The 25,497-nt window shown below is 42.7% G+C and overlaps 1 pseudogene; it reads left to right on the top strand.

Annotated features, from left to right (window-relative positions):
* The first annotated feature begins 380 nt into the window (after window positions 1-380).
* LOC127655557 (pro-interleukin-16-like) lies at window positions 381-21,493 on the top strand (annotated as a pseudogene).
* The last annotated feature ends 4,004 nt before the right edge of the window (window positions 21,494-25,497 follow it).

Below are 25,497 nucleotides of genomic sequence, written 5' to 3'. Positions count from 1 at the left end.
CTGAGTTGATCACACGCACCAGCACTTCATCAGTGGTTAATAAAGGACTGTGTAAAAAACCCGCTCTCACACTCAGTGATTTGTCTGTTCTTCTTAATGTTTCCCAAAAGACTACGGACTCCCTTGTTTCTCTAGACTTACCTGTATTTATATACTTACCTGTTATTGCTCCCCTCATCAGAGTTTAGTATTAGTTCAGATGCGTTTGGATTCCCCTGTTTCGTTTACGTTTCCTGTAAAGACCAAAAGACTTTGAGTTTTCCCTTCATCTGCATATTGTTATATTTCCGTTTGGAGTTTACTCACGTGCTGTTCGTTTCATACCCGTGTCTGGATTGCCTCACCTGTTTGTTACACCTCTAGTCCTTTCCCTCTTTCAATAAACCCTGCGATTGAGTCCATACTCTGAAGACCACAGAGCTTACCTCGTTGTTTGTCTTCTAAAGTGAATGGATCCCCCACTGATGTTGGTATGTTTGGCCATGAACACCATTCCTCATGGATTATCAATGCCCATGCCTGCCACAGTTAACGATCCAGTGCCCGTGGCTCAGCCTTCCTTGGCTGTACAATTTGTACAATTTCACAAAGTTTATTGGTTGTTTTGTCTTGTATGTACTGCAGGAGTTCCCTCCTTGTGCACTCTTCACAAATGTCAATAAATCAGACGAGTTTGGCTACAGTTATGGAGAAAAGGAGACAATGGGAAACAACAATAACTTGAAGGTGGGGAAAAATTATATTTGTTGGTTACTTAATTTGTTAAAGTTTAGAGAGATACAACCATGGAAGTACTGTACAAAAATTACCTAATGTTATGTGAGAGTAATATAAGTAAAAACAAAAGGGTCAAAACAATAAAACTAATATTAATAGATTGGCTAGTTTCAAATAATTCTGTTTCAATGAGCCACATTTGAAGCTGTTGCAAAATATACAATATATGCACACCTTTGACCTGCATTAATGCGGATATTGTAACATTGCTTGGCAACAGTAAACAAATAAACAACTACAACTACACAATTCTTCCTCATTTTGACTTGTGTGGGACGTGTGATACATACCAAGTATGTATTTTTGCATTACTTCATGTTCCTTTGTCACTGACACATGATTGACACACAGATCTACTGTAGTATAAACGGTATACTAAAATCTCTACCGTTGACACATGATACATGGAATGTAAGCGCAACATAGTTCTAGCGGGAAGACTAGTAGCTGTACATCATTGCAAAATTAGCTAGTTAACTCCTAGCCAATCACATGTAAGCCATTGCTTCATAAGTCTGTTCACAATGTATCACATTGCTGTTTCAATGTGCTAACACGGCAACCTCAACCACAACACCACCACCAGTTGAGTCCCATCCTGCACAGGGGTAGGCTCCTCGCCCCTGCCTCCTATCTCCGGCAGGATATGACGGTTCTGAGTACAACTTCTTCGGACTGCCAGACGGGGCTCACGCCAAAGAGAGACATTACATTTCTGTTATATTGATCAAATAAATGTCATCATAAATTTCACTCAAGTCTGCGAGTCTTCCTGATAGAACTATAGTTACAAGGGATATAGCCTACCATCATACCAATTAGCCCAATTTCCAAGATATTTCCAACATAATACAATAAAATACATGACAAGAAGTTCTAACAATGTGCATATTTGTAGCTGCCAGTTATTCGAGTATCAGAAGATGACAGCAAGAACTGTGAAAATGAGAGCGAGGATCCACACTGTAAAGAAACGTCCTGCAAGAGCTCCACCAGTAAGAGAAACTTGCATGAATGCACAACACACAGTGCTTGAATTGAAGTGTGTTGGGACACACCATAAAGGTGCGTTCACACTGACTGTGATTTGCGTGACTTGATTTTATCCATCATTAGCTCTTAAGGATTTTCTCCCAAAAGATCCAAACACTGGTTTTCCTCCTCCTGAAATATTATAGCATATTATATCCTACTCTTGCTTGACAACAGTAAACTGAAACCTTCTCACTTGTCCATGTTTTTTTTACATTGTCCAACTGTGTCCATTATCCAACATCTAGAGGACACTGTCTTATGTAACTTCACGAGTCCACATGGTTTTAGGCGTTCACCCGTACTGGATCAGAGACTTGGATACCATCACTATGAAGAGGCCAGAGCTGTTCCCGTGTCACGCCCACACCACCGCAGGCTTTTACGGCAACAGGAAGTCTGGAGCTCCCTCACATGGAATCTGGACTGCTTTTTAGAGCTCTAAGAATTAAACAAAAATAATTTTAATATTGAAATTCAGGTTAAAGATTGTTGCATGATTTAGCGTTACTGAATGGTAAACTAAAGTTGTTGTGCATGCTATGTACAGTAGTTTATTTAAAAAAATATATCATGGAAAGCAGTATTTTCCTTTCTTTTTTTTTATTAAAGAGTCAAGTGTACAACATGACCAACAAAACAATTTTTTAGGGTTAACCATAAATAGCTAATTTCAGGTTACCACTTTTTAATGTGTATGTAGACATGCTCTGATGGTAATGTGAACATCGCAAAGCTCTTTCCCACGTCAACTTAGAACATTTTTTAAACTACGGTTCAAAAATGGGTCTTGCAAAAAACGTCAAGGTCATGACGATGGGATTTTACAATTTTCTTCGTTTTTACATGCGTTTCATAAACTACACTTAACATGAATGTTTGTGTTCTAATTGAGAGAGTTGCTGTCCGTATGTGAAGGTTTGAAATTTGAGCATGTTACTCGCCATTGCAGCTTTATTATATTTATGCATTACTTTATAAATACTTGTAAATTACCTCAAGTATTTAAGAAAACCTTTAAGTTTTCTTAAATACTCAAATGAGTTTACTACATAATTAGCCCACATATAGTTTTGTAATCATTATGTGTGTCATTCTGTGAAATCGGTGTCTTTAGGGTCCATCATTAAAATTCACTTTGAGATGGTGTTGACCATAAATGTGTGTTGGCAGTGTGTGTAGACAACCATATATAAATGGTAAAAATCCACCAGTCCTTTTTTCTTAATTCTCAGTAATCATTAGCACTGTCTCAGAACAAGCTGTTAGCAGATTCTGTACGAAGTGACATCACTTTGTACAGGCCCTAGCCACGACTGTTGAAGGACACTGCCGACGGACATGTATGTTTGTGTGTGTTGTTTTGTTAAAGCACATAGCGAACGTTGTAACAGTATTTGTGTGTGTGTGTTGGTCATACATCGTTGCAAAACTGTTGAAAAAACTCTACAACAAATAAATAAATTTATCACAAAACCATTTGGAAAATTCCTAGTTCATTCTCAAAGTTGTTACTTCTGACGGAGTCTCTCCATCATCAGTGTCTGACTCCAGTTCAAACATATAGAGCTGAACACTACTATTTTCGCTGTCAGTCATATTGCTTATGATGTCTAGTTATCTGAAGCAAAAATGTCAAAACCCTGTTCTGGATATGGGGCAGGGAGCACCAGCTCATTTGCATTTAAAGACACACACACACAAAAAACACTAATTTTTTATTCCCACCCAAAAATGGGCATGTTCAACATGGTATAATAAATTATCTGTAGGGTATTTTGAGCTGAAACTTCACAAACACATTCTTGGGACACCAAAGATTAAAATTACATCTTGTGAAAAGGGGCATTATAGGTTCCCTTTAACATATATGTAATATGTGACTTAAACAATGGACCGTTTTATGCTAACTTTTCCGACATGTTATTAAAGGCAATTTTTTTTAACACATAAGCAGAAATCTAGTAACTTATTTTTTCATGACTTTCTTTACGATGGTCCCTTTTGGCCTGTCCCCAGTGCTGTGTTTCCAACTTCTCCTTGGGTATTAGCAAATATAAATATTTTGATTGATAAAAAGTATGTGGTAATAGAAGCTTGTATTTAGTATTTTTTTCTATATATATTTATCTCTACATGTAATGTCTCAATGAAGACAGGAGAGATAGATTCTGAACACAGGAGCTCTTTATTCAGAAAAAAACACAGCTCACAAAAGCATTCAACCAAAACCACTTTTGCTGGATCATGACAAAACAACAGTTACAGTATCCTTAATCCTTTGCAGATTAAGAACAGCAGATAACATCCATGTACACAGTTATGCTGGGACGCTACACTGCCCCTTCTAACAGACGGCTGTCCCGGCATCCTTAACTCCATGGTGCACAGCATAACAACTAACACTCAGATGTCAAACAATTCCAGTCCACTTAACAATTCCTCTTTGGACAGGGGTGAGGACACCTCCTGAGCACCAACAGCACTACAAACATAGTCACGGAGGGCTTCCAGATGCCTCTGCTGCCACTGGGGTCATCTCCTGTGGGCTTCAGACTGTCAAGTGGCAAGCGTAGAGGTCTGTACAAAAATCTGAAGAATTTTTCTACTCATCCTCCACCCTCTGTGTTAATTTTATTAAATGTTCCCTATCTGTAACTCACTCGACGTTGTGTCAGTGAGTTGACACTAGGGGTCGCTCCTGCGGTGCTCAGACATCTCTGATCTTGAGAAAAGGCCAATGAAAATTGATGTGTGGAATTTGCATGCCACTCCCCCGGACATACGGGTATAAAAGGAGTGATGCAGCAAATACACATTAGATATCTGAGAGAGAGCAAGTCACAGAGCTGAATTCCTCTACCGCCTCTATTCATCTTTTCAAGCTGTTGGAACTCTGGCACTTCCCAGTGGTTTCCCCCTCGCACATGTTGTGCGCTTGGGCGCTTTAGCAGCAGAGAAAAAATCCAAGCAGTGAATAATTTTGTTTATATATATATATATATATATATATATATATATATATATATATATATATATAAATACAAATAAAAGAGTGATATTTCTCTAAAAGAGTGGCGCAAACGAGAAGCGTCTTTTTTAAGATGTCTTTCCATTTGTGTGTATTTCCTGGTTGGCCACGATCACTGCCTCTCGTGTCTGGGTGCCACCCACGTGGAGTCGGCGTTCGTGGATGGTTGATGCCCTCACCTTTCACTGCCCGCACGCGATCCGAGAGCTCCTCCGCTCTCACTACCCTCGATGGAGGAGCGGTAAGGGGCTACTTGGCGATTCCCCAGGTGGACCAAGCGGTCGCGGTGCATTTATGCCCGCAAAACGCCTCCACCTGGCAGAACTGCCCATGGCTCCCGTCCACGGCCTGTAGGCTGACGTCGTCCCTGACGGCGAAGGCCTACAGCGCAGCTGGACACGCCGACTACGCCTTGCATGCCATGGCACTCCTGCAAGTGCACCAAGCCAAGGCACTCAGAGAACTACACGACGGTAGTCCTGACCCTGGTCTTCCCGCTTCCACACGCCCAGCCGTGGCACAAGCCCGCCCCTAAGCCGTCGGCCTCCAGGGGCCACGAGGATGGAAAACCTCCTCTCCCGTCCCAGCCAGGTAAGTGCTTCGATGTCTCTAGACTCACCCCACCGCGAGGCCCGGCCTGCTGTTACGTCTGATGCTGTAGTCCCCTTGGTCCCTCTCGCACGGAGCTTTTCTGGAATTGTGCTGTGCCTTTCCTGCCGTTGCCATGGACACCCTGGCAACAACAATGCAAATAACATGGGGAACACACTAAGTCAATCATCTTACTGTATTGTGCATAACAAAGGTCGTGTTATGAAATATGAAAAACGGCTATAGTTTTTGAAATACCACTATTGTTTCATAATCATTGTTGAAATAATGACCGGTTTTATTTAACTGAAAATATTCATTGCATGACCACTCAAGCAGGACTGTGGAGGACGCCAATCAGTTTATATCGTAACTGAAACAGAGCTACAGCTTCATTGTTATGGAATAAAGTAGGGTCTAGTTTCTACTTTAAACAAAGCACAATGTTTTTTTTCAACAAGCGTTTTTCGCGCAACGTGCACACAGGCAAATTCAGAAAGCCAAATTGCAAACATTAAAAAATATAAAGTGCGAAACTTACTACTTACAAATTTGACATTGGGTCACAGTGAGTTGGTATTGATCCATCCTTGATCCTTAGCTTTGAAGCAAATTCAACCTTGTGTTGACCATCATTGATGAAGCAGTCCGAGTTAGCTCAAGTGACTCTAGCAAGGAGATAAATATGGCGGTATTTGCTGCTCGCTCAGGTTTTAATGAGGGCAGATCTAAGCTACTCGTGCGGATCTCTTCGCCAGCAGTGTGCGGTACCTTTCCCCTTTTGATGCCATAAGGATCTGCAAACCTGAACAGCTCATTCTGAGACACTGGTTTTTATTGATGGGGAAAGGAAAGAAATGAGTAGATGGTCATTTACCATATTGTGTGGTTGTCAAAAAAATTTAAAAAGTGGATTTTGCATAATATGTCCCCTTAAAGATGAGTAAAGCATGAGAGAATAATAATTTTGGGGTGTACTAATCCGTAGTGACGTACGGTAGTCGCGGAAGTAGAGAATGAGATGATTTTTGCATCTTGGTTTCAATAAATGCTTTACATTTCAAAACTTGCAATAAGAGTATGTTTTTATTAAAGATGTGCGATGCCACTTATTTTCTTTTTGATCTGATACCAATAATTTCAAGTCCAATAAAATGGGTAATTTAAAATATAATTTTTTTGCCAGAATTCAAGTCATTATATATATATCTTTTTACATTTGTGAGCCTAAACAGTAAATTATAAACTTCTGTTTTGTTTAACCATAACATGATTTCACTACAGTAACTATAGTTTAACCATGGTATTTAGTTAAAACATAGTTACCACACAATTAACCATGGCTACAACAATGTTACTTTAGTAAAACGATGGAGGGAACAAGACATTGTGTCGAAGAAGCAACACTAGGGGTCTCTTTTGAGAGCCTCATGCATCTCTGAACTTGGGAAAAGGCCAATGAGAAATTGGCAGACAGAATTTGCATGTCCCGCCCCCGGACATATGGGTATAAAGGAAGGGAAATATGGTCTGTCCATTCTGGTTTTTGCCCTGAGGAGCCTAGAATGAGGTTCGGCCATAACAGTGGCTCGTTTCAGTGTTGTGGCCAGGAGGATATAACGTCTCATTCCCTCCATCAGGGAACGGAGGTTACAATAGTAACCTAGACACTATGGGTCCATATTTAATCACACCATGCGCTGAACCGTGTAGGTGCGCTGCTGATGCAGATGCGGGCAGGCAGTTGAGTACCAAAGCAACAGGCTGCATCAGACTGCACGTACCCTTCCCCAACGCCCCATAAAATCATCATACATTTTTAGGTTCCTGGAACCCCGAAGGTGGGAACAAAGCGTCATGCCAAGCATGGGAGCAGGCCGCATCTTACCGCTATCACACGCATCGGGGAAGGCGTTCTTTTCCAACTCCTATTTTTTCAGGGGAAAAAAGACCCTGCGGAGACCACCACTGGCCCAGGCTGGGGGGAGGTAAAGAGTGCCGAAATACTTCACATGGGTTTTAAGGCCACATGTGGGAATGGCGTGGTGGTAGATCCTACATGCTGAGAGGGAGGAGTTGCTACAACATGGTGACCGGGGGGCAGTGGGGACTGCCCAAGGGAGACGCGGGTCCACCCGTAGGGGGACCGTACCGTGGAAAATACACACAGAGGGATTAATCCACACAGGGGCCCTTCCTGTGGAGCACCTATTCCAGTACAGAGTAGTTTCAGTACCCGTAGTGGGTCTGGTCGGGGAAATCCTCCGCTGAATTTGTGGACCAGAGGGCTAGGGAGGAGTCATCCAGGGAGCAGAGCTAGTGGGGTCTCCTGGGGTAGGAGCGCACGTGATCGCCTCAGAGGAGGGGAAAGGCACTAAATGAAAGCAGTACACCTGGCCAGTTGTTCTGCATTACAGAGTTCCCTGAGATTGTAAAATCTCATAAAGGTATTGGGTGTTGCCCAGCCAGCTGCTCTGGATTTGTCTGCAAGGGAGGTGCTATTGGCCAGTGCCCACAAGGATGCCACACTTCTCGTCGAGTGTGCTCGAACCCGCAAGGGGGCGGGCATGGTCTGGGTGTGACAGGCCAATACTATGGCATCAACAACCCAGTGGGAAAGCCTCTGTTTGGAGACAGCGTTCCCTTTCCACTGTCCACCAAAGTAGAGAAAGAGCTGCTAAGAACGTCTAAATCTCTGCGTGCAGTCTACATAAGTACACAAGGCACGTACCGGACAGAGCAACGAAATAGCTGGGTCTGCCTCCTCCCGGGGCAGCGCTTGCAGGTTCACTACTTGGTGCCTGAAGGGGGTCGTAGGAACCTTGGGCACGTAGCCCGGTCACGGTCTTAGGACGAAATGAGTGTCTGTCGGACCGAACTCCAGGTAGGTGTCGCTGACAGAGAACGCTTGCAGGTCCACAACCCTCTTGATGGAAGCGAGTGCAATAAGGAGGGCCGTCTTCAAGGAGAGAGTCTTGATGGCCAGAGAGGACCACTGAGAGATCCCAGGAGGGGAACAAGCTTGGCCGGGGAAGGTTCAACCTCCGGGCGCCTCTAAGGAACCTGATAATCAAGTCCTGCTTACCCAAGGACTTGCTGTCCACTGTGTCGTGGTGGGCCGCGATAGTGGCTACATACACCTCCAAACTCTCTTGCAGAAATGAGAGCACTGACCTGACTGCACACCTCTGCGGGTCTTCAGACCGGGAAGAATACCAATTTGTGAACAAGCGCCACTTCAGGGCATAAAGTTACCTGGTAGAGGGAGCTCTGGCTTGGTTGATCGTGTCTACGAAGGCAGGTGGTTAGCCACATAGATCTTCCACATCCCGTGCAGTGGCCAGACGTGGAGGCTCCAGAGGTCCGGGCACGGAGACCAGAGGGTGCCATGTCCCTGAGAAAGAAGGTCCTACCTCAGGGGAATTTGCATTGATAATGGCATTTGTGCACCAGGTGACCCAGAGAAAGAGGAAATTGCTCTTTTATTGAGAATGTAGGTACCACAACTCTAAGGGGGTCTGGCAAAGAAAACAAACTGAACTGAAGATTCTCCTCCCGGCCCTCCACTGGGGGATGGAGTGGTCTGCTTACCAGCTCCGGAGCAAACGTCTCATTCCCTGGGTCATCCGGGTCCTCGAGGACGTTCGGGAGACGGCCATGCGCTTCCTGCAGATGCGCTCGACGCTGGGGCTGACAGCAGGGCCCAGGTTGGGCCAGAGCTGCGTGTTTTCTGGAAGCCGCAGGAGGACGCCCTCGGCGAGTAGACGGAGCATGGCCTCCGTCTGTTTCTTCACCACTGAGAACTGCTGGGTGAAGTCCTCTACGGTGTCGCTGAAGAGACCGAACTGGGAGACAGGGGCCTTGAGGAAGCGTCCCTTGTCCACATACCGCATCTCGACCAGGTTCAGCCAGAGGTGTTGTTCCTGGACCACGAGGGTGGGCATCGGCTGCCCGAGTGTCTGTGCTGTGATCTTGGTGGCCTGAGGGCGAGGTCGGTTACGGAGCACAGTTCCTGCAACACGTCGGGGTCAGGACTACCTAAGTGCAGATCGTTGAGTGTCTTGGCCTGGTGAACTTGCAGGAGGGCCATGGCATGCAGGGCGGAGACGGCCTGTCCAGTGGCACTGTAGGCTTTGGAGGTCAGTGATGACATCATCCTACAGGCCTTGGAGGGGAGTATCGGGTGATACCGCCAGGTGGCGGCGTTCTCGTGACACAGGTGGATCGTAAGCCGCTCCGCCGTCGAGAGTAGTGAGAGTGGATGAGCGAGGAGGTCGGTTGCGGGCAGTGAAAGGTGCCCTCCATGACCTCGTCAGCTCATCATGCAACTCTGGGAAGAAAGGAACCGGGGGGGGGGTATGGCTGTGTGCGGCGCCCAGACCAGAGGAACCAGTCATCTAGCCGTGAAGGCTGTGGAGAGGACAGAGGGTTCCAGTCCAACCCCATGCTGATGGAGGCCCGGGCAAGCAAGTCGGCCATCAGGGCGTCAGTCTCAGACTGGGCGTGCCGACCCGAGGGTGGAAGCCCAATCGAGTCTTCCGCGTCAGATGGCAGAACACTCACCGATGCAGCGGTGAGTTCATCATCCAGTTTGGGGGGCTCAAGGGGATAAACAGACTGGCCGTGAGGTGAGCTGCTGTCACCCCGTGGAAGTCACAGAGTGTGCCGGGGGGGCGGGTGGTTCGTGGGGATCTACCCGGCGAAACTGAGCCCGCTGCCATCCCCAAATCGCCTCCATCGCCAGCCGGGTTGTCCTCAATTCCGTGGGAAGAAGGAGCAACGTGGAGGGCGGCTGGAGTGGCGTTCCTCTTTAGGAAGGAAAGCCATGACCGCAACGTTGCCATGGTAAGGTTATCACAGTGAGAACACAAACCATCCACAAAGGCTGCCTCGGTGTGATTGCTGCCCAGACACACGAGGCAGCGTCTGAGACTGTCAGGAGCGTAGAGAACTCGACCGCATCCAGGAACTACACAGGGGCGGAAGGGCATCTTTATAAAGACGCGTCCTGAAAAGGATGTTCAACGCCACTGTGTATTGCTCCTTTAGAGAAAATAAACTCTTTTAGGAAAATATTCACTTTTAACACCGCTGTCGAAGTGCCCAGGGGCAAAGCTGCACTGTTGAGCAGAGAAAAGACAAAGCCGCTGATATGCGCTGTAGATCCAACAGCATACGCTCTTGTAGAGATGAGTGAACAGTCAGTGAATACAGCTCGCTGATCACACAACCGCTCTGCTCTGAAGGAAAAATCTGAATGGACAGATGCATATTTCCCTCCCTTTATGTCTGGGGGCGGGACGTGCAAATTCTCTCGGTCAATTTCTCATTGGCCTTTTCTCAAGTTCAGAGATGCGCAAGGTTCTTCGACACAATGTCGCCCATCCCTAGTTTTTATAGAAGAAAGACCTCTTATATGTCAAAATATCAAGAGAAATTTAGTTTCTCATGACATGACCCCCTTTAATGTGGTGACAAATTGTGCAAGTGAATTCAAACGCTTTTCACAACACACACTGTTTCAAAGCAGCTTCACAGAAAATCGTGCATTAACAGACAATGAAACTGCTATATCTATAAAGTCTTAGTCATCATTTTGTAATTTGATTAAATATTATTATAAATTGTGTATAAAATAATGAAATAATGAAATAATAATTGTATTTAGAACACCAGTGAGCAAGCCGAAAGCAACTGTGGCAAGGAACACAAAACTCCATATTATGTCCATAAGATGCACTTAGAATTAATTATGAGAAGTTTGAGAGAATGTTCCTAAGAACTTTCTATTCTTTTTTTCCTCTTAAGAACTTTTTAGTGAATCCAGTCCCTGGTGTCCATCTGAGACATGACTCAAATCGTATTCATTGTTACTTGAGACTTTTACATCATGACTCAAGACTCAAAGGCTTGTTTAAATTTGTCAGCTTAATTGTTTGTTTTCTGCACAGTCATCTAGGGCTTGAAATTAAAAATGAAATTGTCAGTAGTGGTTCTACAGTAAAGAAAATAAATTAGGCATATAAATAAATTAGTGTCTGATATCAGGTCTAAGGAGATAAGATGCCTGTTCCCACAGCAGACAGAAGTGTGTCCTCTGTCTAGAGCAGAGCACAAGCCAGTTGACTTGTAGACAAGCACAAAAACCCATGATCAGATCCTGTAGTGAGGGTGCTTATAGCCAACGAGTTATACCAGCAAGTGCCACCACTCAATCTCTCGTAGAATCTGAGCACGTGCCCGGAGTACAGAGCATGGACAGTCCTTTTTTTACATTCAGCAGTGAAGCTTAACTTAAAAGTAGATTTTCTCCAACAACCATTAGATGTGGCTACAGGTCTTGTGAAGAGTTCTAGGCAAGGACCAACAACCCAGCCACAGATGTACTGCAGACGAAAGGATATCACCAGTCAGGAAAGCAGCGAGTCGAGGTTCACCAGTTAAAGAGGAAGATCTGCTGTCTTCTCAAAGCAACTGCCAGGTAGGGCTATATAGTCACACTGTAAAAATGTTTATGGTGTGTTTACATAAAATTCCTGACTAATAGTTACATGACTTTCACAGTGTATTTTACAGTAGTATTTCTAAAATGTATTACAATTAAATGACAACTGTATCATTAGACAAATTAGAATCATAAGAATCAGAACGTTATTATATTAATTACATTAAATTTCAACTAATAATATGGACTATAGTTCTCGTATCTCGTGCTCCTCGTGACAGCCCCTCCCTGGCGAATTCCCATGAGGAAGGACCTTCTTTCTCAGCGACGGGGCACCCTCATGGCATCCGCGTCCAGACCTCTAGAACCTCCACGTCTGGCCCCTGGATGGGATGCGGAAGATTTAATTGGCCCACCATCTGCTGTCGTAGACATGATCAACCATACCTGTGCTCCCTATACCAGGCAACTTTACGCCCTAAAGTGGCACTTGTTCGCGAATTGGTGCTCTTCCGAAGACCCGCAGAGGTGCGCAGTCGGGTCAGTGCTCTCATGTCTGCATGAGAGGTTGGAGGGGAGGCTGTCCCCCTCCACCTTGAAGGTGTATGTAGCCGCTATCGCAGCCCACTACATCGCAGGGGACAGCAAGTCCTTCGGTAAGCACAACTTGATTATCAGGTTCCTTAGAGGTGCCCGGAGGTTGAACCCTCCCTGGCCAAGACTAGTCCCCTCCTGGGATCTTTCAGTGATCCTCTCGGGCCTTCAGAGACCCCCCTTCGAGCCGCTAGAATCAGTCGATCTCAAAGCCCTCTCCTTGAAGACAGCCCTCCTGATTTTGCTCGCTTCCATCATAAGGGTTGTGGACCTGCAAGCGTTCTCTGTCAGTGACACCTGCCTGGAGTGCAGTCCGGCAGACACTCGTGTCACCTCTTCTGAGCAGCTCTTTGTCTGCTTTGCTGGATAGCAGAAAGGGAACGTTGTCTCAAAACAGAGGCTTTCCCACTGGGTTGTTGATGCCATAGCATTGGCCTATCACACCCAGGCCGTGCCCGCCCCTTGCAGGTTCGAGCACACTCGACGAGAAGTGTGGCAACCTCATGAGCACTGGCCAATGACGAGATTTTACAATCTCAGGGTTGAGTCGGTCTCGTCCCGTGTTTTCTCAGGTCCGAGCCGGTAGAACTCTGTAACACGGAAACAACTGATAGGGTGTACCACTTGCACCTAGTGCCTTTCACCTCCACAGAGGTGATCATGTTCGCTCCTATCCCAGGAGATCCCACTAACTCGGCTCCCTGGATGACTCCTCCCTAGCCCTCTGGTCCGCGAATTCAGCGGAGGAATTGCCCAACCAGACCCACTACGAGTACTGAAACTACTCTGTACTAGAATAGGTGCTCCACAGGACGGGCCCCTGTGTGGATTATTCCCCCTGTGTGTATTTTCCGCGGTACGGTCCCCCTACGGACGGACCCGCATCTCCCTTGGGCAGTCCCTGCGGCCCACCGGTCGCCGTGCTTGTAGCAACTCCTTCCTCGCAGTGGATAGGATCTACCACAGCGCCATTCCCACATGTGGCCTGAAAACCCATGTGATGTATTCCACCACTCTTTACCTCCCCCCAGCCTGGGCAGATGGTGGTCTCTGCAGAGTTTTTTCCCCCTGAAAGAATAGGAGTTGGAAAGGAACGCCTTCCCCGATGCGTGTGATAGCGTTAAGATGGCCCCAGCCACTTTGACTCTATGCGAGAAACATAGAGAGAGAGAAAAGGCGCGGCTGGTCAGCCTGCTCCCATGCTTGGCACGTTGCTTTGTTCCCCCCTTCAGGGAACCAGGAAGCTAAAAAGTTTATGATGATTTTATGGGCCATTGGGGAAGGGAACGTGCAGTCTGACGCAGCCTGTCGCTTTGGCACTCAACTTCCTGCCCGCACCCGCATCAGCAGTGCACGTACACGGTTTAGCGCATGGCGTGATTGAATATGGAACCCTAGTGTCGCTTCTTCAACACAACGTTGAAGTGAGTGACAGACGGGGAACATCTAGGTTACTATTGTAACCTCCATTCCCTGATGGAGTCCTCCCGGCCACGATGCTGAACCGAGCCACTGTTATGACCAAACCTCGTTCTCGGCTCCTCAGTGCAAAACCTGAATGGACAAATGCATGACTCCCTCCCTTTATACCCGTATGTCCAGGGGAGGGACATGCAAATTCTGTCTGCCAATTTCTCATTGGCCTTTTCTCAAGTTCAGAGATGCACAAGGCTCTCAAGAGAGACCCCTAGTGTCGCTTCTTCGACACAACGTCTCGTTCCCTCCATCAAGTATTGCACAATGAGCATTGTTTCTCAAAAGCATCATAAGCCAGGTAACGCGAACGTATCCAAAGTGAATCATAAGGGGCTCTCACGTAGCCTAGCCTGGAAACTGAACAAAATGCTCACAGAACAGTATATAAAATGACAGACATCAGTATTAATCTACTCATAGACCTGTCTAAACATGCATAAATCATCTGGTTAGAGTTTAGTGTACTGTGAACTTGTAGCTTTACTGCCATTATGCAGCATGCAATTTGTTACTGCCTTGTAAAAGACTATATGTAACCAGCCATTGGAGGAAGAAAGAAGAGGAGGATGAAAAGAGAGAGAGAGAGAGAGAGAGAGAGAGAAAGAGGGAATCTCTCATTGCACATTCTCTCACTCTAATCTCCTCTGTTAACCATATTTTAATTATTTATTAAGGCATTTTTAAGTATTAAACTGCATGGTCACATTACTCACAATATCTTAATCTGTTTAATAATAATAACTGATGTTATTCATAATAACAATAGGCTAATGATAATTATAATATTAATACTGCATAAAAAAATATATAAATATATAAGCACTGATAATACAATGCATTCATTTTTTTATTAGAATAATTTCCACATGCTTTTATGCTTCAAAGACTTTATTCATGATTTTAGCTCCATACACATCTTTGTCTTTTCTTTCATGTTTTTCAAAATATAATCAAGTGTGCTTATTCAAACGTGAGTATTTGTGTCTAACTGTGTTTTTTGTCATTGGTCTTTCCGAGACATCTTACAGATCCCTTGCCACAGTTGCGGGAAGAGGACGAGCAAAACTTCCCACTAATTTCATACCCTGCCATGTAATCTTCTGAAACATCTACCACATAAATTAATAATAATAAATTAAGTGAGACAAAGCGTGGATAAATTATCTTGGTGCTAAGAGATCTGTTTACAGGCATGACTGTATAAAGCTGCTCAGTGCAGAGAAAATGAGCAACTCGTGAGAAGCACACTGCAACCCATTTCAGTTCACATTAATCATATCAAACTTTTTATTTTAAATTAAAACACATTTTTATAACTATATTTATAACAGGAATATGATGATTATCTTGCATGTGGGCTATTTTGCATTCAAAATGCAGTTTCTGTTTATTTGCAAACTGTTAGTATATTCCTGCAGTTTTGATTGGGTGGACCAGCCGTAAATGTTGGTGGACTAGAGCCACTCAGGCCCTGGCCTCGCGCCTGTTTCCCATAATGCAGTATGATATTCAAATTACTTTTTTCACAGTAATTTTTTGTGTGATGACAGAAAATGAGAGAGATTTTAATCTACATTATACATTTTGAACTGTTGTATTCTTTTTCAGGCAATATGCCCAATATACGTACAAGTAGGAGGTTTTCTCATTGAGAGTGTTGCATTGCTCATAAATGGTAGTTGAGTAAGTGAATGCATGATTGGTCTAACTGCCAACATTCCCTGCCTTATTGTCAGGCTCTTCATAAGTTTTGCGTGAGAACATCTGTGAAATCATGCATCTAAAGGATACTAGAAATAGTCCACACTATAATTTTCAAATGTGTTATATCTCTGCAATAGTGCATTTATAGGAATCTTTCATTGCCTCATGAAGCTGTCTTTGGTCTCTCCACATGCATCACGTTTTTCTACAGTCTATATAGGGCTTTGAGAAAGATCTCAAGGCTTATGTTTAAGAATGTATGGAGAAATTCATATTTCCTCTTTCTGGACTGATTAATTTATTGTTTTGTGATGACACTTGCAATGAAACTGCCATGTATTTGTGCACTTGGTAATTCACATTTTCTTTAGTCAGATTTGTGATTCTGGTATTTATGTTTGTCTTTCTGAATATGCCTGAATGCATTGCATGGAGCATGTGTGGTTGCTAGGGTGAACTAAATGGTTGCTAGGTTGTATACAGTTGCTAGGGTGTTAAAGTGATAGAGTGAAATAAATAATAAAAAGAGTGGAGTGATGAAAAGGTAGAAAGAAAGTGATGGAGTGATAGAAATTATGAGTGGTGGAGTGATAGGAAGTAGATTTAATAATCTAAAGGAGTTATAACAGAGAAAAATGTTCACACCTTGAATGGGAGTCAATTTAAAATCAGTCCTGTTTGGAAGCCTGATATGGAATTAAGTTTTTTTTTTCCTAAGGTCGTTTTTTCTAAATATTTTTTTTATAATTGTCCCATGTTCAATTTAAAATAGAACAGTTTTTCTGTGTTATTGAACCTGTTACAGTTTATACAGGTTTGTAGTTTTTACGAACACAAGTTCACATTGCGTTTCTTTGATCTGCAGCCCATTAAAGGGAAATATATGTGAACAATATTGTATTATCTTACAGGTCCAGAATCCCCTTCCCACGTTTGCAGTCCGAGTAAGAGTGTTGGTCTGAGAAGTCAGGCGCCTGTAGAGGTCAGCACTTATCAGCAATTTGACCCCTGGGTAAAGCTCAATGACAGCCCAGAGAACCAGTCCTACTGTTCCAAAACCATGAGTGACCACAAAGGGGATAATGATGTTAATGGCACAGCCTCCGAAACAATGAACATCACCTCAGACTCTAAATCTGAGCAACCTCCCAAAAAAGGGCCCCCAGTTGCTCCAAAGCCTGCATGGGTACACCAAAGCCTGAAGAGCATCAAGTATGGGAAATCGATAACAGAGGGTTTGAAACATCCGGACAACTGGAGCCAGGATACTAGCAGAACCTTTGGGATTAGTCTGAGGGCTGCTTCATCTGGAGCCAATTTATCATTTAGGCAGAAGATCAGCTTGTTAGAGACATTCTCAAATGCAGAGGGAGCAGAAAGACCAAGCAGGCTTCTGGCCCCAACTTCATCTCTTCCTCTTATGGAGAAGACTGCTAGAATGCAGTCTGCAGACTACAGTAATGCAGGGAGAACCAAGGTTATCACAAGCACTTTACAAAATAATGATAACTGCCAGTCTCCATCAACAATTTCAGCTACCACCCAGCCTCCAGAGGAAGAAAAGAAATCAGCTTCCCTCAGCTCAAATATAATTTCAAAACCCCATCCTTCAGAGGAAGAAAAACAATATCATTTCAGAGCCCTGCAAGCCAATTCCTATTGAGAAACCCATTCGTGGCTCTACAGCTGTCCCAAAAGATCTTACCCCTGCTGCTGAGTCTGAGCAGGAATCCATATGTTCTCAAGATAAGTCTCCCTCAAAAAGCCACGTCCCACAATGGTCCAGCAGCTCAAAAGAGGGTCCTCCAGAAAAGTCAAGTTCATCAGAAGGTGCTGGGATTCATACAGTGAGCTTGAGAACCTGGAGTCTACCCCTTAGTCCCTCTTCAGATGCCCCCATTAAATGCGGTTTGGAAGGGGAGAGTCTGGGCATTCTTTCAGCAACCGGGTGTCCAATGCTCTAATGCGGTCCATGCAATCCCTGCCTCAGTCCCCTTGCGTGAGGTTTGGAAACTCCTGGAGTGCCCCATCAGGATCACCTCTTCATAATCCTGTAGATGAAGACTCCTCTGCTGAAAATCTCCCCACTTCTCCAGGGCTAGAGAACAATGAGAGGGGTTTTTCTTTAAGGTATGCATCTTCTCCAAGTATATTATCTCTGAAAACAATGCAAGACAAATGCACTTGCAAGATTAAAGCTTTTGGGAATAATTACATTTGGTGCAAATGTTGTGTTGGCCTAAAAATGCATTAAAGGGGACCTATGCAAAATTCACTTTTACATGGTGTTTGTACATAAATCTCAGTCGGCAGTGTGTGTACACAACCACCCTAAAATTTTAAAAGTCCACCCACACCTCTTATTTCTATTAATCAAAAACAGAGTGTCAAAATGAATGGTCTTAGAGCAGGCCTTGCCCACGACTGGTGACGGACTCATATCATAGATCCTCCCCTGAGTGATCTACACACAGTCCGCCATTTTTTTCTGTGCTGGAGCAGATAAAGTGAGAAGAATAATGTCTCAGCTTCGTAAGCATTACATTTGTTCTGTTGTTGTCTGTAAAAGTGAACATAAGAGTCTTCATGTACTCTCGGCATCAGAGCCACTGAAGACGCAGTGGACAAGTTGTTTTTGAAGAAAATGTGCCCCAAAACATTTGTGTATGTTTGTGCAAATTATTTTACACCAGACTGCTTTGTGAATGAGTGTCAATATAAAGCAGGATTTTAATTTGTTTTTATTCTCAAGCATGGATCCGTACCATGCTGTTCGTGTTCCAGCTTTATATCCTGAAGATGCAAGTATCGCAATTTCCGAATGTGTGTGTTAGCTGATTCCATGGCTAATGCAGCTGAAGTTACCTGTGTCTCTGATTGTATTCACAGAGACCAGAGCTATGTCAGGGGTGGGGAGCAGCAGCTCATTTGCAATTAAAAAGAGGCACACGAAAACAGCATGTTTTACATTCCACCCAAAAGGAGGCATTTACATAATTGTATAATAAATGATCCATGGGGTTTTTTGAGCTGAAACTTCACAGACACATTCTGGGGACACCTGAGACTTATATTACATCTTGTAAAAAGGGGCATAATAGGTCTCCTTTAAGAGTTAGGTGGATAGTAAAGGATAAGATCACTTGGAATATAGCCAACAATGTCAACTTCTTTCATGTTGAGAACTGGCTGTATGATAAAGGTCTTGCAAAGTTTTTAATCATTTGGGAACCTGTTTAAAAGACAGGAGGGGGAATATAGCTTGATTGTACTAATAATGTACAACAGACCTTTTTTATACTACTATTTTCACACTAATTCTTATAAGAAAAAACTACAGAAGCACAATTTTCCAACAAGCATGTTTGACCCAGATAATTCATGAGATAAATGCTTTGAGATGTTAACAAACTGCTTGCAACGTGTGCAAGTAAAACCTAAAATTATCTTGTATTTCTAGGAATTCTATGTCTTTTGTAAATGTGGCAATCTTGGCAATGTCCCAAATTGAGTTTGAGTGGTTACATATAAAGCAATTTCAAACAACACACTTATTATCTGGTCTACAGCCTGGCTGAACTGAGAGAGAGCGCACTATTGAGAGAGGAGAGGAGTGTGAGAAGGAAGAACGTAAACCCGAATGACTCCTAATTTCAGCCTCAGCAGTCTGTGTCCAATCTGTGATCTCAGCCCTTCCACCACAGGAGATCCAGCAGATGATTCAGGAAGTCAAGGATCTGGATGAAGATACACTAAAGGTGAGTTTGGCTCTCTGGTTTAATAATCATAGTACTGATAAAACAGTAAGTATTTGTTGTTGGCTATTGTCTGTTGTTGATTACTTCCACATTCTGCTTTGCAAACTCTTGAATATGTATGAGAGATGTGACAAAGGAACAATCGATTCTCCATAAAGAAGCAGCATATTTACTTTTTTTTTTGTGCAAACCATGTTGCTATATTCTGAGGCTTACTTGCTATATATTACTTACTTGATTATATATATATATAAATAATAAAAACATGAAACTGTGACTTCCTGACCATAGCCGTGTTAGGTACTGCTAGGTCTCTCTGGGGTGCATTCTGCTACACCGCTTTGTATCTGCAATGGTTTCCCTGATAATTATTCCTCTGCCAGTTTTTCTGTCTGCATTTGAGCAAGGCCTACATACATCTGGGTTAATGGAGTGATACCCACTATTTAATGTGCCTTTACACAATGTATGCATTTAATGTGCTTTTTTAGTGTCAGATTGTTATGCAGAGAAATAAGTGTCTTTATTTCTTTCAGAAATTACTTGAGATATAAAATGAGGAAAGAATAAAAAAGTTATAAATGTTAATAGCTTTATTCCTCTTGTGTAGTGGGTGAGAGGACTTAAACAGAGCTTGATTGTGTATTTGCCAGTAGGGGTCACCAGACTGTTAGGGGCCTCCAAACATCTGGCAAATACAGAGCACCTTGCTGCATACTTTGATGTTTAAATACTATTTACATTTTCAAATATTACAGCAAGAACCTGCATTTGAATGCTTAAGATTTGTGTAGGCTATTTTATTCTGTCATCTAATGTAAGCCAAAAAAATTCCTACTTCTTTAGTCAACTCTTAGCTCAAATGAGGATAAAGTGTCTGCCAATGATCTGGCCCTGTTAAGCAGCAGCATGCTAACAGAGCACACACTGATAAAAGCCCATCTGGAAATCATGAATGACGCAGCTGATCTTTATAGAGCAATAAACCTGTGTTCTCACATACAGATTGTTCGCCGGCATGTTTTTAGAACAACTGCTGTGCTAAATGGATTAGAGTATGGACATTCTGCTTACAATCTATATTAGGTATAATCACAGCTTCAAATGGTTTTCAAACATACCAGATACAAAATACTTGAGGCTGAATTTGTTTTCTTAACATCCATTAGCAACTGGAAGACATCCACGTTGTGATTCTGCATAAAGATGAAGGAGCTGGCATGGGTTTCAGCATTGCTGGAGGTATTGATCTGGAGAACAAAGCAACTACAGTGAGTGATGGCTCCATATCTTGATAAACCCCCCCACACCACAGCTTATCTACTGCATCTTTCAAGAACAGAAATAGCTTCTATAACTTACAGATGGCTAAAGATGTTTAATGTTCATAAATGCATTCATTAGCTTGTGTATTTTATCAAAATATATCTTATTGTACATAGTTAAAAACTTCTAGTGTTTAAATTTATCTGTAGTATTTGGATAGCACTTTAGCTGTGAATCCAAAAGGTCTGTAGTAAGACTATACTGTTGCCTTCAAGTCATGTCGCAATAATTGTAAGATGAGCACACATTAACAATGCCCTAATTACCAGTGGTAAACTTTGGATTTTCTTTGAGACAATATCACTTGAATTGCATAATAATTACGACTACCAAACTCGTAAGTAGGAACTTTCCAGGAGGACTTGAAGGCAGCACATTGCTAGCAACACAGTGTCAATGGAATAAGCAAGTTTATGAGCAAAACCCACTTTACTCTTAAATCATATTAAATTCATTGTATTTCATTAATATAACAATTTATCTACCTTAAGATTCACAGGGTTTTCCCCAATGGCCTGGCAGCTCAGGAGGGCACAATAGAGAGAGGAGATGAGGTGTTGTCCATTAATGGGCAAACACTAAAAAACGTCATGCACAGTGATGCCACAGTGATACTCAGGCAAGCTCACACCATGAAGCAGGAGGTGGTGGTGGTGAGCAAGAATAAAGACTTAGTAAGGGAAAGGAAGTGCTAATGCTTATGAATCTAGCTGCAGCAGTAGAACAGAGAACAGCTTCACAGGTGGGCCAACATTATGAATGTTACTGTAACAATGACATAACGTTAATATTTCATAGTTTAATAGGGCATAGTAGTGATATAGAAATGTTTCAAGAGCAATAACAGTACATGTCATGCAATAGAAGATATAGGATTTTGTAGGCTGTAAGTGATTTCAGTCATTTTGCTTACTTAGCCACACACCCTTTCTTTAAAACTCCACCCTCCAAAACATGTAATGGCTTATATTTGATGCCTGAAAACCTGATGATGCACAATACTTTACAGGCAGAGAGTTGATTTAACGCACTAATTTAGTGTGATTAATTAAATAGGGCCCTATTTTAAGAGTGCAAGTAGGCCTGTCACGATAACTACATTTGTTAGACTATATATTTTCCCAGAAATAATTGTGTAAAGGGATCAATGGAAAGGAGGAGGCAAGAACCGGCTTGACAATATAAATAATAGTTTTAATGAATAAACTTAAAAGACAAACACACACATGACGGACATGTCCGTAAACTATCTCTCTCTCTCGTCGCACCACCGTCTGTCATCGGCCTTTATCCCTCTCGGAGGCTTAATTTGCCTGATAAGGGACCGAGTATGATCACCTCTTCCCTGCCACAAATTGCGATAAATGATATTATTGACATTTTAAGACTATTTTATACAACTGATATAATTATTAAATAATAGCATATAATGCAAGTACATCCATTCAAAGAGCAATTAACTTTTAATTCTTAAGAATATTCAGATATTGGAATTGAAATGTAAACACATATTAAGTCGGGAAGGCCCCTTTCCATCTCCAACTGGGGTTTTTGTTCCCAGCTCGGAAAACTGGATGGGAGGGTAATGTTTTAGATGAGCTTATATGTTAGTTGTATTGCAAGTTTTCCCACTGTTTTTAAACAAATTCGACATACCACCTCATTCATGTTAATGGACTCTCCTCTCTCATTCGGCTTAAAGGCTAAATGTTCCCACACAGGAGCTGTGGAATGCGGCTTTGAAACCACATTCATTTATTCTTCCAAACTTTCTGACCCGAATTATGCAGTCATCGGGAAAACACCAATTAAAACATATTAGCCTCAGGTACAAGTAGTCTTCACCTGTTGCTGTCTGCTCTGTGCTTGTGGAGGAGCTGCCTTAGCCGCGGGGCTACAACACTGAGAGCAGACGAGAGGACAGAATCACAGCAACATACTAAAATGTTGGTGACATTCAACTTTATGTAAACAAACATGCATGTAAACCCAATGGGCAATATAGAGGTTTGGCAAAATTGCACACAACACGCAAAAAGGCAAGTAAAATTTAATTCTGAGGTTCTTCTCCAGTTATTCCAGAATCTGCATCCTATTATATAGTCCATTCCCTCAAGAAAACTGACTTTATGCAGTGAATAAAAAACACAAAATATGGATTTACCACGCATATTTCTATGACAGCTCCTTTTAAACACATATTAAATGTGACTCTAATCAGAGTTTGGATGTATGCTCTGTTAAATTAAAGAAAATGTAATATTATTAATAATTTTCGTCTACTGACACACAAATTAACAGTGATTGTATTGGAATGCGCTTCACTTCTACAGGTCGATTTCGATATTTTAAAAATGCATTAATTTATTGAAACATGATACATATATTCCTAAGAAAATATATTCCTAAATTCAAATTACACTTCAAACAAAACAAAAATATATTCAACAAAGTGGTCAAAAAAATTATACCAAATCCAAAGATCTTAGACTGTCCAACTAAATGGGAGGAAAAATATCAATATAAATTAAATCACAAATACAATTGTAAATATAAACATCTTAGCGCAATGACCAATTTCTCAGGAAAATAGCAAATTACGCTTTGCGCCACTTCATTTACATACAGTACACCCACAGTAGCGCAAACACTCCCACCCAAACCCACTTGCACTTTGCGCTGGCACTAAAATTGCACTTAGAATAAGCACTCAGACAAAAATTGGGAAAAGACGTTGTACACAGTCATAGTGCATAGCACTGCGCTTTGCGCACTCACGAAAATAGAGCCCAATGTGTTACAAAATGTACTTAATTTATGCCGAAACCCATTTAGAGGCACCAAAAGTGTCCATCTGACATGTTATTAAACAGAGAAAATGACAAAATAGAGCAGACGAAACATAACAACACGTCATACTCAATAGCAAAATGGCAAAATGGAAACATAACACGTCAAACTCAATAGCAAACTGGAATGCGGTCAACTGTATGCTTATGTTCAATCATATGAGAATATTATTGTCTAATCATTGCTTTACTCATCTGCAAAAATAAAACAATATATTTCAGTCTAAATATCTTAATATACTGTATACTATGTGTTATTTAAATTATTATGTATTATTTATATTTTATTGTCTTTATTTGGGGGAATATATTGAATTATGTAATTATGTGCATTTAATTCAATGAATTAATAGGAATCTCATGTAATTAATTTGATTAGCCAACCCTAAAAAGTTAGGTATGACACGTAGGGTGGTGCGGGCCATGAGTCTTCACGGCAGGCCCCCAAACGGGCTAATCAGCCCGCCTCCGGAGTCTCCCGAGCCTCTCCCGGCTCCGCCTCCTGAACCTCCCTTGGCTCCACCTCCTGAGCCTCCCTCGGCTCCGCCTCCAGTGGCTCCCTCAGCTCCGCCTTCCGTGCCTTCACCGCCTACGCCTTCCACGGCGCCGCCACCCAAGTCTTCGACTGCTCCGCCTCAGAAGTCCTCCTTGGCTCTGCCAACTTCCCCAGTGGCCACTCCTCCTCCCAGGCCCCCTAAACTGGTCCTTACCTTGTGGCCACCTCCCTGTCCTCCTAAACCTGTCCCTACCCGATAAATGCCCCCCAGGCCACCTGACCCTGGCCCCACCTCACACCCCCATAGACTGCCTGCCCGCCTTTTCGGCCTCCCTGGTCTGCCTGCCCGCCCTTTGTGCCCCCGTGGACTGCCTAATTGCCCATTATGCCCCTATGGACTGCCTAATTGCCCCTTGTGCCTCCTTGGACTGTCCCTGTGCCCCTTGTGCCCCTTTTGTCTGTCTGTTTTCCCCCTTTAAATTTGTTTATTTTTTCTATTTTCTTGTTTCTTAGGACCGTCTGGAATCCGGTCCTTTTGAGGGGGGGATTCTGTCACGTTCACTGTTGTCTTTTGGTTTTGTACTGTTATTTTGAAGTTTAGTTTAGTTCCTGTTTTGGTTTTTGTAGTCCTTTTGTAGTTTCTTTTATTCTGTCATGTTCACTGTTGTCTTTTGTTTTGTGCTGTCATTTTGAAATTTAGTTTAGTTCCTGTTTGGTCTTTGTAGTCCTCTGTAGTTTCTTTTTATGATTGGTGTTCCCCTGATTGCTTCTCCTTCCCTGATTGTTTCCCCCAGGTGTCCCTCATTCCCTTGTTTGTTCCTCTTGTATTTAAACCCTGGTTCTTTGTTCAGTCCTTGTCGATCGTTGTTTGAATGTTGATGTTTGTTCATGTTTGCTTCTCCTGTATCTTGTTCGCTCGAGGTCTCCCCATGTTTTAGTTTCCTTTTCCCATTGTGGACCTTTTATTTTTCCCGTGTTTGTACAGTTATTATTTGTTCATTAATAAAGCCGCGATTGGATCCACACCTCCCGTCTGCCGCCTTCTCCTTCCACACAAGCGTTACACCGATCAAGTCTGCCTGTTTGCTAACATTTGCACAACCCTGTAAATACATTTATTTCAGATCTATTTGTAAACAATTTAACCAAAGCAGACTGTAAATCAATATTTTTTCTGTTTATGTAAATTTCTTCCCCTTGCAGTGCAGGACTCTACTTTAAAATTAAAAGCATAGCTAGTTGTGGAAATATCTATTACTGTACTTTCTAAAAGAATCCACCTTTGACATGTTAACAAAAAAGCAAACCAACAAAAAAAGTAGTGTGCCAAACAATGCTAGTATTCTGGTCATGATAGTAATGTTCTGCTTCTCCTTAATAGAAAAGTATTAATATACAGTATTTCAATTGTGTTTGGA

This window comes from Xyrauchen texanus, chromosome 2 (genome assembly GCF_025860055.1).
Source record: "Xyrauchen texanus isolate HMW12.3.18 chromosome 2, RBS_HiC_50CHRs, whole genome shotgun sequence".
NCBI classification, from domain to species: Eukaryota; Metazoa; Chordata; class Actinopteri; order Cypriniformes; family Catostomidae; genus Xyrauchen; species Xyrauchen texanus.
Note: the sequence above shows the minus strand (reverse complement) of the source record. Positions and strands in the feature narration are given on the sequence as shown.